At 42.3% G+C, this 9,253-nt stretch overlaps 1 long non-coding RNA gene across 1 annotated transcript; it reads right to left on the bottom strand.

Moving 5' to 3' along the window:
• Positions 1–1,263: 1,263 nt before the first annotated feature.
• On the bottom strand, positions 1,264–8,659 carry LOC128756583 (uncharacterized). The gene is made up of 3 exons (XR_008414269.1): positions 8,164–8,659; positions 7,210–7,309; positions 1,264–7,058 (listed from the first exon to the last, which is right to left on the bottom strand). It is a non-coding gene; the product is annotated as an uncharacterized LOC128756583 (long non-coding RNA).
• Between the last annotated feature and the right edge of the window lie 594 nt (positions 8,660–9,253).

Here is a 9,253-nt window from a genome sequence, read left to right as displayed (position 1 = left end):
AAGTGACTACTTTTCATGCTCCTGGTTGCTGGACGTCCAAGGTTGTGGGGGCAGCAGCCGAAGAAAGGAGGCCGAGGCCCCTCCAATGAGCGGTAGATCTACTTCAAGTGTCTCCTGGATCTCCGAGCTTCATGTCCTGAGAACTGTGCTGCTTGTTCTATCGGTGATCACTGTCGAGAGTGGAAACGCCTAGCGTTGTGCTTTATATTGAAGTTGGAAACCAACAATTGCAGAAGTATTTTGACCCTAAAAAGGGACCATAACATCCTGAGAAGGAAGTTAATAACAGCAGCCATGACAGTGACGCTGATCAGTTAGAGTCACAGTGGTGGGGTTTGCAGCACTTTATTGTCCTTGAGGCAGCAAAATAAAGTCCATCAATAGATAGAAGCCACGACATCCTGTGTGAGAGAGAAGGTTAGTTGCTGTGTTACTCCATCACAATTACAAGGCCAGAAATGCAGGCTCCCTGCAGGTGCTGAGCCAACTTTAGTTAGCCCAAAAGGTTCAGATGGACGTTGTGTTATTGACTGTCAGTGAAGGTGAGGAGCTGGTGGCTATTCTCCACCCGTTTGCATGTGTTTCCTCCACGCACTCCGATTTCCTCCCACTGAAGGCCTCCCGCCTTCCACCTCACAGCTGGGACAGTAATGACTGGACTTACCTTGAGAAAAAACAGCGTTTAAACACCATCAGAGTGAGAGGTTTTCCGACTAAGCATGGTCTTCCACGCACTGGCAGCAGCACTCTATATTGACATTACATTATTTTTTATATATATATATATATATATATATATATATATATATATATATATATATATATATATATATATATATATATATATATATATTAACAGTTGTTCTCCACTGCAGCCTGAGATTGGGCCTGGTTTAAAAAAAAAAAAAATCTAGAAATAAATTAAAGAGTCATCGTGAGGAAAATAATGTTTCTTTCTTTATGTAGATTATTGTCATTTGCAGCTGGTTTAAAACAGTATCCATGATCTTTACATTATTTCTCAACTCAAATAAGTTTTCATTGAAATACAAAATCAGATACATAGATTTTTTTTTTTGTATGAAAATGAAGCAGTAGGCCCCAAACTAATTTACGATGAGTTTACTATCTTTTTTCTCCCCCGCGGTACTTTTTCATTTTTTGTACTTTACAAAGAATATCACTAAAACTTTAATTAATTAATTAATTAATTAATGTTTGTCAGTTTTGTGGTTGTTTTTATGTGTAGGTAAAATGCAGAATAATTTTGACAATTCATGAAATTATTATTATTATTATTAGTAGTAGTAGTAGTAGTAGTTGTTATTGTCGTAGTAGTAGAATTAGTATTATTGTTGTATTACAATTAAAAAAAAATACATATATTTGAGTTGAATTAATGAATGAATATTAATCTAAAAAAATCCATTAATTTGCATAGAATTTTAAAAAGAGCCCTAATAATAATAGTAATAATAATAATATTTTTTTGTTGTAATAATCATCAATAAAATATAATAATAATAATTCAGCGCTGCAACACTGTTGTTTCTGACTAGAATGCATCTTTAAATAAATGACTCCATAACAAACTTTAAATCAGCAAAGAGCAACTGAAGAAAACATGTCAAATGGTCTTACTTATTAAATTGTAATGACTTAAATGAAGAAAGATTTCTAGAGTCATGTTTTTGGAGTTTGACGCTGCTCATCGAGGAAGTCATCCAGTGTAGCATAACTGAGTTCAGCAGCAGCAACACAGCGGGAGAATTGACTCTTTACTCCACCAAAATGTTGCTTTTCTGAAGTTTATGTCATTTACTTTTTTTTGGTTTTGTTTTGTCAAAAGAGGTTTCCAACAATGAGTCAGGCGCTACTCTAGTTTGTCTTTTGTACTAGCCGTATATCAAACTCGTGTTGCATTTTCGGAAGGGACGTTCCCTGATCAGACCATGGTCACGTTTCCATACGTCAAGGCAGCAATTATTAGCAGCAGAATGGTCGGCCATTCATCCAGCATTGTTTACAACAGCTCTCCAAATGGCCAGGCCACAGCATTCTGACTCCCTGAGTCCAGGTTAATGACGGAAAATGGCATCATTACAGCGGACCTTTTCTAATGACGCAGGACAGACCTGAACTGGAGGAGTTGGAATCATCTGCCCCACTGACTCCGCCCCTCCTCAGATCCTCCTCTGACATGAGACACAGATGAACCTTTGGTCACCACCTCTATGAAGCTGATATTTTGGTGAAGTGTCGTGTTATTGTTGACTGCTGCCCCATGTGGGATATTGACATTTACATGGAGGCAGCAGTGGAACAACCGTCATAGAAGCTCAGAACAGGCAACATAACAGGCCCTGAACGTCTCACCAGGTGCGGAAAGTTACAGGAATAACTTGATACAATGTCGACAATATACCTTTAAAAAGTCAGAAAAGGAAGCACCATGAACAGCTGAGACTAAAATAAGCCTTCATTCAGTCAGTATGACGATTAAGAACTGACCACTTTGGACGTTTTAACAGCCAAAGAATGTTGACAGTCTTGAAAAGGATGGAGTGAAAGGAAATGTAATTGGCAAAAAACAAATAAAGGAAAAGAAAGATTCAATAAAATGGAGAGAATAAAGCATGTCTCATAACTTAAATTTAAAAAGTACATTTAAAATCAATGACCAATTTAAATCATAAATCATACGCATTGACAATAATAATAATAATAATAATAATAATAATAATAATAAATCCACCAGTGATGAAAAGCATATTTAAAAATCCCCTCTATACGGTGAAAATAGCTAAAGCTAAACAGTTGAAATGCAGCTCCTGCAAGGCTTCAGACTGAGGCCCGAGACAGACATGACATTAATAAAATGTTCATCTCACATGTAAGTTTCAAGAGAGGACTTTATTCGAAATCACAGCCACGACAAAATGACAGTCATTATGCACATTTACGCGGGAAGCGACACGCGCTGCTGTTATGAAAGTGATTCATCCCAGGTTAGCTTTAAAAAACCCGGCTCGTGATCATGGCGCGCGGCATCACATTAGAGCGGAGCAGTAAACATCAGTCCCAGGTTCCCAGCAGTCCTCGGAAGCGCGGCTGGAACAATGACAGGCGCATTAGCAGGCAGCCCGGCGCCGTTAGCAGCTATGACAACACTTAGCCAGCAACACTCCTTATTGGCCGGATCAACGGGGAGGATGGCGCGCAGCGGCCCGGCTCTCCACGACACTCGAGCAGACACATGGCGCAATCATCGCTGATGGCTTCGTACAACATTAACAAGTTTCCATTCACAGGCACGAATTCAGGATCAACAGCAGCTACACTCATGAGGCGCAGGCTGCCACAGGAAACACACAAACTCGTGATGCAAAGCTACGAGCGCTGCTGGTGGACCCTGCGACACAACAAAGATGGAGGACGCAAATGCTGCTGCAGATTGCAGTAGACGACATGAGACAGCGAGTGGCCCATTCTCAGCATGGAATAATCTGCGCGAAATGAAACACGTAACCAGTGTGTCTGTGATGTCTTCACCAACTGCAGCCATTTTTTAGACCTACAGTAGCTTGTCAGTCTCAGAATTCACTGCCAACCTTAAAGCTACCTGTGGGTTAGCTTAGCTCACCTCACTGCTTTGTTATTTTTTTTCTCAGCGCTAAAAACATTAGCTAACAAATGCTAACAAAGTGAGATCTGTGGACTTCAACTAACATGCTAGCTACATAGCTTAGCCAGTGGAGCTGCTTTTAAGCATCAATAAAGAGCAAAACAAAACAAGAAAACTATCAATAAATTCAGTGAAGGACGCTCAATGATGTGCTTAAAATTCTACATGTATTAAAATCTTAAAAACAGTCCCTGAATTTTAAGATGAGACACTGCTGATTCATCGTTAGTGAGCTACATTCAAATTAGCTCAGTAGGTTCTTTACTCCAATCATTGTTGCCATTTTGTGCCGTAGTATATTAATGCAATAAAGTTTCACCACTGAATAGCAGCGATTTTGTAATTCTAAAAATCGTTTTCTATTCTCTTTTATTGGGTGTTACTATTATAGTATATCATTACAACGACAACAATAGTTTATGTAGTGTTACTAGCTTGTATTCTGCTTTGGAAATAGGTAACAAAGTCATTTATAAAAGGCTTATTTTGAAGCATGAGTCAACAAAAATAAAATGTTAAATTTAACAAAGTCTGAATAAAAACAGGTTTTGATCCCTTATTTAGATGTTAGAGAAGCTCAAACAAAGTCACTCGAGCACTTTTCATCATCCAGCTTTGAATAATGGAGGAACTTCCGGAGGCCTCAGTCTGGGTTTGCCTAGACTCTGTTGGGAAGTTCTACCTCTAAAGCAGCGCAACACGTCCTCTGAAATGTTTGGTTGGCTTTGTACGTTTGGGCCCGAACCTGAAATGATGGCGTTCCTTGAATATAAATACCCGATCAGAGCGCCGATCGTGTCTGAGAGCAGACAGACGTGAGTAATCCTGAAGCGGAATATTGCAGGACAATAAAACCATTTGGGAGAGTGGGTCTATCATTTCCTCTTCCATCTCGCGAGGTGCATTTACCCGAGCGTGGAGGGGCGAGGAAGCGTCTGATTGTGGAGCGGGGGGTGCGGGCTGACGTGCTGGAGGATATCACTGTATGAGTCAAGTTGATCCTATTAGCTGTTAAAATGGATTTTACATGGCTGTTAAGTTCCGAATGTGCTGTCAGACATGGACGGGGCATCTATATTCATGGTGCGTCGCTGGGATGCGCCACCGAAAAAGCTGCTTATGAAGCGTATGAGCCGAGGTAATTGTTTATCTAGACGCCTCTGCTCAATGCATAAATTGAGCTGTCGACCATTCATGGTGGACATTTTGTTTTCTCAGCCGCACGCGTGCGTAAGCTCCTCTATGATAACTGTCATTGGAGCGGCATTAGCATATAAAAGGGGCCACGGAGAGGGTGAGAGGAGGCCGGGAGACTTCACACAATGTGACGAGTCCTTGTGAAGGTGGTTGCTTATGCAGATATGAGGATTCATTTATTGATGGTGTTGGGGATAAAACTATATTTTCAACGATCGTCAAGGAGGCAAGGCCTTCGACGGAGATCAGGCCCAAAACAGAAGAAATCTCTCGATTTTCACAAGTTGATTGTTGAAAATACCTTTTTATTCCAATATGTTATTATTGTTATTTTTCCATGTTGTTATTTTACTCAATTTTAATTATAAAAATGTATTTTATGGAGCAATTTTCTTGGAAGTTTGTTGCATGCTAATTCTTTTCTCTTTTCTCTTTTAATTAATTTTTCATTGCATGAATTTTACACCTTTTTATTTCACCAGTCACACAATCTTCTCTGTTTCAGATGCTGAAAACAAACGTCTTTATACTCTTAGGCTTCAGTGCACAGGGAGGGAACTACTCAGCCAATAGAAACAATGAAACAGTAAATGATGAAAAATTATAAATTATGATTAACAATTATAATGAATAGAAAATAAATTCCCTAAATTAGACAAGAAATATCACTCAAGACGTTAAAGAGAAACGTGTTTTTTTCCAGGTTTATTTCACTTCAAATAACAATAACAAAACCATAAACATAGAAGTGTTATTATTTTCCTTAATATGGTTAGCAAACATATATGGTTAGCAAACATTGGATACAATACTACCGTGTATTATTATTATTCTTATTCTTATTATTATTATTATTATTATTATTATTATTATTATTATTATTATTATTATTATTGTTGTTGTTATTATTATTATTATTATTATTATTTACATGGTAGTCATATTTCCTCAAATATTGTGACTCAAGACAATATTGGTGTTTTAAAATCTTTGAAAAGAATTGAGTTTTTTTATGGATAAAATACACATACGATTGAAAGTATTAAATATAGTAACAATAGCCAGTTTTTATTTGCTATTTCTTTGTACACACTTAGAAATACAAAACCACGTTGTATTCTTTGACAATATCTAGTACAGTGTTACATCCAAATTACATTTTTAAATAAAGTCATTTAATGGCTATTTTTTTTAAAATACAAAAGCATTACATGATTATGTATTAAGAATAAGTTCATCTGGTCAATTGGAATCAAGTGAAACATGATACATCATGTCACATCATGTCACGTGACTTTATATGTCAGTCATCCAGCAGGGGTCAAAGGGCAGCTCTTGCAGCGCCATTACTTTTGTAATCTTGCCATGAGTGGTATGTTTACAGGGCTACTGGGAGCTCTCCCGTCCTGAACACAGCAAGCGACAGGTCAGAGGTCACGCCCCGAGTAAACACGCTCCTTATCGGTTGACAAGGATGGAGTCAAGCGACAAAGTGAGACAACAGCAACTCAAGCAGCATCCAATCACACCCGGGCAAACCAACGGCAAATCCACTTCTTTGGTTTTGTCAACCTCGCTTTGCATCATGGGACCGGACTGTTCATGCACAAACTCCAACACGACAAGACGACAGAAGAGCCGGATACACACAGAAGCAATGTGAGACAGAGACGCACACACACTCTGTCCATCGCCACGGAGACAGAAACACGGATGCAGAGAGAGAGACATTGCCAGCCAGTGTGGGATTCACCCAATCTGAAAGTCCTTTTTAGGCAGGGGGGAAGAGACAGAGTGTGTTGAGGTGAGTGGGTGGGTGTTTGGGGGCCAGGGGAGCCGGTGTTAGAGGAGGGGGGCGAAGAAAGGACTCTCCTCGACTACGCGTATTCTTAAGCAATAACAACGTGATCCGTATTATCCACCCAAGAATACCCGTCACCGAAGAGAGTCAGTGAACATGGGAGGGGAGGAGGAGGAGGAGGGGGTCTAAGCCAGAAACCACGGGGGAGGAGCCACTGCCAACGCATCATCACCAGCTTCAGCAAGGCCATCAGAAGCAGCCCCTCTTCAGGCTCCAGTGGCAAACAAACACAGACACACACAGAGAGAGTGGGGGGGTCGCATTGATTGAAGACCGCTCGCTGCAGCGCGAGGCAAAGCTCCATCAATGGCTCGTCTGCAAATGAGAAAATTGAGAATGGTGGCATTTTCAATCGGAGCCAGCAGAGAGAGAGAGTGTGTGTGAGTGTGTGTGCGAGAGAGAGAGAGAGAGAGAGAGAGTGAAGAGTGTGAGGGCGGGGAAGCTAAAGAAGCAGCCGGACTCTTACCTGGACCAGCGTCCTGCTCGGCTTCCCCTCCCTGCTGCCGGGGACCGTCCCCGCTCCCGTCGCCGCTCCTTCTCTGCATGGATGTGGGAGGGGGGAGGGGCTGAGGGTGGGGTTTGGTGGAGGGTGGGGGGGGTGTGAGGTGGCGTACACAGGGGAGATGAAGGGTTGCAGGGTTAGGGAGGTCAGGCCAGGAGGCGTTGTAGTGTGACAGTAGCTCCATATACTCCATTACCGCCCGTCCCCCCCGCCGCCCCTCGCCCTGACAGCGATCAACACATGTGTTTCACCGCCACCATGCACCGAAACATCATCATTTCCCGTCTGCAACGCAGAAACGCCGGCGTTAAAGTTACCGCAAAATTCTCCTGTAACCGCTCCCGGATCTAAATCTGCCTTTTACAAAGTGAGGAATTTCAACTCAGCAGGAAAACGCTGTTTACGTGGAGACAAAGAGAGGGGGGAAAAAAAATGAGATGCAAAGTTGCTTTTTCGCCCAGAACCGCTCGGTCCTCAGAGACACACGCATGAGCACACACTCTAACACAAACATGCACATCCTGAGCCAAAAAACTGAGAAGACCCCCGCCCAACCTGCTGCAGAGAGCAGGGATTTACCACCCACAGCCAAACACTTCTCCTAGCCTGCTGACCCACCCAGGCCATCTGTGGAGAGACAACCTGAGGGCTCCACACACTCACACTCACACGCACGCAACATTGATTGTTCGGTGAAAACACCCCAGAGCTTCCATCAAACTTTGGAGCACCACAGGTTGTCCTCCGAAACAATCCGTTCAAAAGTTGATGACACACACACGGATGGAAAGTCGCTGCAACTTAGGCGGAGAAAAGAAAGAGGCAAAAATGAAACCTTAAAAAAGAAAAGAGAATTCTCCCGCCGGATGGTTTTCGGAAAAGAAGACAACAGGTTTACTGAGTGTGTCGGCCTCTTACCCTCCTCTCTCCTCCTCCTCTCTGCTGTAGCCCAGGGTGTTGCCTCTCCTTTTCCTTTCTGATGCCTCTAAAATTCCCTCCCCTTCCACCATTCTTTTTCCTTCCTGATGTCTTCCCAAGGGTCCACGCAAGAGGTAGCGGTGGTCTTCCTCCCCCTCCCGGTTCCAGGAAGAGCTCCCTGAGGAGAAGGAGGAGGCAAGATCCCGGCAGGAGACGGTGGTGGTGCTGATGCTGCGGCGGCAGAGATGCTCGACAGAGAGAGTGAGAGAGAAGAGGGGGGAAAAAAAAACCCTCCTCTCTGTTCAGCAGCCGCTTTAGTGGCTCGGCCGAAACAAATGAAGCGGCGGAGCGAATGAGAGAGCAGGAAGCAGACGGAGAAGAGAAGGGAGGAGGAGAGTGTGGTGTGATATGGCATCTGCGAGAGAGTGATGGAGAGGAAAAAGAGGCATACGGAGGTAGACGTGGTTGGTGGGGGGGAGCGGGAGGATGGACAAAGGAGGAGGGGAAAGACAGAGGTTGGGTGAGGCAGAATGCAGGAGGGAAGACAGAGAGGGAGAGAGAGAGTAAGCAAGAGGAAATGGAGAGAGATGTAAAGAAGAGAGAGAGAGAGAGAGATTGCAGCAATGAGACGCTTCAGGCAGCACACACAGACAGAGGGAGGGAGAGAGAGAGAGAGATGGAGAGAGTGCAATTTTAGATTAATTGTAGATGTAATTGTGGAGCTCTGCTCTTCCAGAAAAAAAGTAGAAATTAAACGAATGATGATGATGATGATGATGATGATGATGATGATGATCGAGAAGGAAAAATAGGGGGCTGACACACACATTAGCAGAAATATGTTATGTGACGCTCAAATCACACACACACACGAAGAAAAAGAGAAAAATCCTCACAAAGAAACGAGTGTAGGATTCCAGTGAACAATGACTGAAACTGAATTAGCGTTGAAGATGAGAGTCAAGTGGATGGTGAAATTATAGTAATAATAACAACAACAACAACAATTATAATAACAATATAATGATAACAATATCATATTAATAATAATAATAATAAGCAGAAGAAGAACAACAACAACAACAGATTT

The sequence above is a fragment of the Synchiropus splendidus genome, chromosome 3, assembly GCF_027744825.2.
Source record: "Synchiropus splendidus isolate RoL2022-P1 chromosome 3, RoL_Sspl_1.0, whole genome shotgun sequence".
Lineage (NCBI taxonomy): Eukaryota > Metazoa > Chordata > Actinopteri > Syngnathiformes > Callionymidae > Synchiropus > Synchiropus splendidus.
Note: the sequence above shows the minus strand (reverse complement) of the source record. Positions and strands in the feature narration are given on the sequence as shown.